This window comes from Columba livia, chromosome 2 (assembly GCF_036013475.1).
Source record: "Columba livia isolate bColLiv1 breed racing homer chromosome 2, bColLiv1.pat.W.v2, whole genome shotgun sequence".
Taxonomy (NCBI): domain Eukaryota; kingdom Metazoa; phylum Chordata; class Aves; order Columbiformes; family Columbidae; genus Columba; species Columba livia.
The window spans coordinates 119,415,224-119,419,865 of record NC_088603.1 but is presented as its reverse complement, the minus strand read 5'-3'; positions in this window follow the sequence as shown (position 1 = coordinate 119,419,865).

The window sequence follows — 4,642 nt, the reverse complement described above, 5'->3', positions numbered from 1 at the left end:
TAATCTTATATCTACAAGATCATAGAATCTTAGAATCATTTAGGTTGGAAGAGACCCTCAGGATCACCAACGTTTTGTATAGCACTTTTGATAATAAATGTTGATTTCTAATAAATAATACATTGTTTTGAAATTCTGCTCTATGAGAAAATAAAATGCACGCAGAAACAAAAATAATTAACAAAAATCTATATTTAGAAAAAAAAAACAAACCCTGATCTTATACCTAAGTGTGTCAGATGCAGTAAGAAAAACAATTTATAAAGATTCAAATTGTGTTTGTAATATATTGATAAAAGTGACTTCAAAACAACAACAGTATTTTTATCTATGACATATTGCAACGCAGAAATACTTGCAGAAGTGAGCCTTTTGGTAAATCTGTAATCTAAGAGAGACTAGATAATAGAAGAAGAAACACAGCACAGACTGTCAGTATGACATGATTAAATGGTAATTAATCTAGAGAACAGTGATGATCAGAAAAGCAGTTATATTAGAGATTTCATATTAGGAAGTAGTTGAGTGCCATTCACTGGCTAAGTTGATGGTATTATTTATACAGTAATTTAGCACTGTTATGTGTTGAATAATGTTATGAACTATCTGCCACACATATTATTCAAGTAATTGTTCCCCATTCTGATTAAATAGCATCTAATAAATATCAGTAAAAATAGAATGAGCTTCTTTCTGTCTTGAAATATAGCCTTACATCCATTATACTTTACTTAGGCTTCTAAGTTACACCTATATAATAAAATATAACTGAAATTAAAAAAAACCAAAATGCATCTCTTGAGTGTTACTACTGTTTAATTTAAGATATTTACATATCCAAGAATATTATCTGCTTTTTTGCCCAGGCAGTAAAGGATTTCAGGACTCATTATGTTTGATTTCAGTAGACAGTATAACTGAAAGGGATATTGTCACTTGTTTAATCTATGAACCATTCTGTGCAGGTAAGAGGGTTGCAATGGTTGAAATGATCATTGATGCATGACTACATACACACATACAATATTTACAGATTTATGTCTTCTATCTGACTACAGATGAAGGCATGTCTCAGCAAGGAGAAAGGTTGTCACTGGATGCAAACAGGAATTACCCATTTCTCTGGCCTACAACTATTCAGGCATTTACCCCAGTAAGCAACAAACTCTTAAGTCAACCACCAGTCTGAATGTAGAATGTATTTGTACTTATTGATCTTACTTTCTTCACAAATTAACGAATTCATAGTACTGTTTTATGCTAATACTATCATATATAGCATAAACCACTTTTGAACACCATCACAGCAGACTGGCAGGATTTTATCCTTGTGTTTACATCTTCCCTTCCAGAAGGGAGCTTTAGTCTTTTGTAGTTTCCTGTCTTTGAAATAAGCACTGCTGAAGCAACTTCTCTGACGCTTGAAAACATGATGAGTCTTCATGTCATTATTCCTGAAGCTTCCTGCAATTGCTTCAGTTTGAATTAATTGTATGTTTTTGAAAATGTAGTGAAAGAGTTGTTACTACTGTACAGGTTTGTTGAATAGTTGCTCAATGCAGTCCCTTTTTTACTGGATTTTACCCCAAATTATGCATTATATAATGTATAACTTCAACTATATTTAAAAATGAATGCCCAGATGTTGGAACCCCTGATCAAATATACTGCATGTCTCAGAAAGAGATTTAACACCAAAAACCTTCATTATCTCTAATGAGCAAGATAAGGAAGCTTATAAGAAATGAGAAAACATCCTTGCAGGAAGATATTTTTTATATATGTATGTAGCTACACACATATATATGGAAAATAGACACGTGTATACAGAAAAGATACATACCTCACCCCTTACCCCACTCCAACAAGAAAAAGAGAATCAGACACTAGTAGTTTATATGTTAATAAAAGTAAGGTAGGAAAAAAAAAAAAAAGGAGAACCAAGGAATGGTTTCTAAGAAAGCCAAGGAAATTACAAATCCTTTCCCAAATGCACTGAGAGAAGAAAGACTAGCAAAGGGTCAGGAGGGCCAGTAGATTATCAAAGTATAAATAAAAATTGAGAGGAGGTAAGGCTACACTAGAAGACTAAGGGAAATATTTGTCTCTCTGTTTTTTGTGCCACAGTTTGGAGAGATTCCCATGCCAGAAGCTTTTATTTCCAAAGGAAGTGTTGAACAGATCTATGTCAGATTGAAATGTAAGTAGAAATGGCTTTAAGCAAAGTCATAAAATAAACAGCAACAGAACAGTAGGGCTAGAAGGCATTCAGTAAGGGGTTCTTGACCAGCCCAGAAATGAAATAGCTCTTCGTGGAGCATAAAATTCACATTAAAAATGCCTTGGAATATGAGGATTGCGAAGTGGCTAATGGGGCATAGTCCATAATCAAATGTGCTGAAATTTAACACATACATGTTTAAAAATTCAACCAGATTATTTTTTTATTTAAAAAGGTGTGGTTTGGGAAAGCTTAAAGGGCTATCAAACCCAAAGAGTTCTCTTTTGATGAAGCCCTCCGGCCCAAATTACCAGAGAGTAGAAACATTTCACTAGATGCTCACAGGGTTCTTCAGAACATTTAGCATAGACTGGGGAAGAGGTGGGACAGTAGGTTAGGTAGGTTAGACAACTCTTGCTCTGACCCAGTGCATGTGGGCTTGGTTTTTTGTTTGTTTGGGTATTTTTTACCGTTTCAAGAACATTTGTTAGTTTAAAAATGTTAGTCACTGACTATTACTGCAGATGCAGTGTGCCTGCTTCTGTTAGATTAAGGTGTCCCAAGTAGCAGCTGCCTTCTGTCTACATGATAAACTGTAACAAAGTCAACTCTGAAATGAACAATCCTGACAATGAAATGAATGAGAAAGAAAAGCATCATAAGGCATTGCTCCTTCTGACTCTGTATCAAGTATGGCACAGCACTACTCATTTAACCTACTCTGTTCTAAGCCATGTGTAACTCCTAATGCTTGGAATCTCTAATAATTTGCAACTAAACTCCTAATAAAATGTTGAACTTTTAACAGATGTTCAAAGACATTTGGAAGATTTATTTTCAAAAGTAATATAATTATAATAGAGACAATTTAATTAGAAACTCAAGGATGTTCTGTAATTGAACCCCGCAGCACATTCTTCTGAGAGAAAGTACACTTACTTAGCTTGGCAGAGTTGAACCAGCATAAAAAGGTAAAACCAACTTCAGAAGCAAAAGCTTAGAAAAGGCTTAGAGGTAATTGTTTGTTACGTAGAACAAATAATTGTATTTCAAACCCAATTTATTTTCACACTTGTGCAGGTTTGAGGTATCTTATCACGTTCTCTGAGTGTTCAGTACTGACTCCATATAAGTTACAATAATTCTCATGTAGTACGTAAAATGAAGACTGGAGTTCTAATATTAATTAATAACACAGGGCATTCATTTGTAAATGTCTCTGCAGTCTCAAGTTAAAATTTACAATTCAGGGTCAAATCCAGGAAAAAAAGGGTAGGAGGTGGGAAGCTTAAGCTTCTTAGGCATCCATCCCTAAAGCCTGTATTTCACAAGAATTAAATACATGTCAGGTACAGGATACTCAGTAGATTTTTTTCCTACCTTCTAATGTTCTAAACATGAGCTCTGTCTATTTTTCATCTGTGTGCAGGTACCCGTAAGAGGTCCTAGAAGATGCTAAAAGAAGGAAAAAGATATTAAACATACCCTATGTTGAACTGATATGAATAAACTTCTTATCAATATATGTATGTGTGTACATGTAGGAAAACAGGGGAGTCTAATCCACACAGACTTTTATGATTGTGCACTATTCATAAAACAACTTGTTATTTCCCACACAAATTTTTATGCCTTCATTTTAATACTTTTTTAATTAGGAGAATTATCTTGGAAAGTTGAGCAGCATCTCTTGAACTTAGATTTAAAGTTGAATAAAATTACATGGCATTTGCTAATTTTCAAGCAGTTTTACAAAACTGGTCAGGGTCTTTCTAATGAACAAGTTAGAGAACAGTGAATAGAAATATGCAATACATATTTGCCTAAATTCAGCTGCATTGTAATGTCCAATTATGTCATAAAATATGATCCCTCTTAAAAACCAACCAAACAAACAAACTGACACCTGAAGTTGGTTCAAATTGCAATGAGAATAAAAACTAGCATAACTAACAAAAGAAGAAAAAAGAGAGAGATACAGCACATAGGACTTTGAGGTTTAGATCCAAAAGTTTTCTTGGGAATAAAATCTAAGAGACAAGACTGAGAAAAACTGAATTCACAGTACTTATGGGTTTGCTGATGGACTATGAAGATTTGGATCTTCTCAAGTGTATTTTTTATCTCCAAAAAAGGAAGATGGTTGTCAATAAAGGGTCACCATCTGTCACCACTATCACCACCTTCTTTCAAATATAACTTTAAAAATCTAAAATGAAAAATTTAATCTGAAAGTTCTGGTTGAATTTGATAAACAAAAGAACCTCAGGATAAGGGGAGTGAAACAAACAGAGCTGGGCCTTGAAAGGAGAAGAATATACTTAAGACAGGAAAGAGGGGAAATAAATGACTAGGTTCCTGAGTGTCCATGAAGCCAGTCTGATTGCAATACTCTGCATCTGACTCTGCTCAGCAGGATGA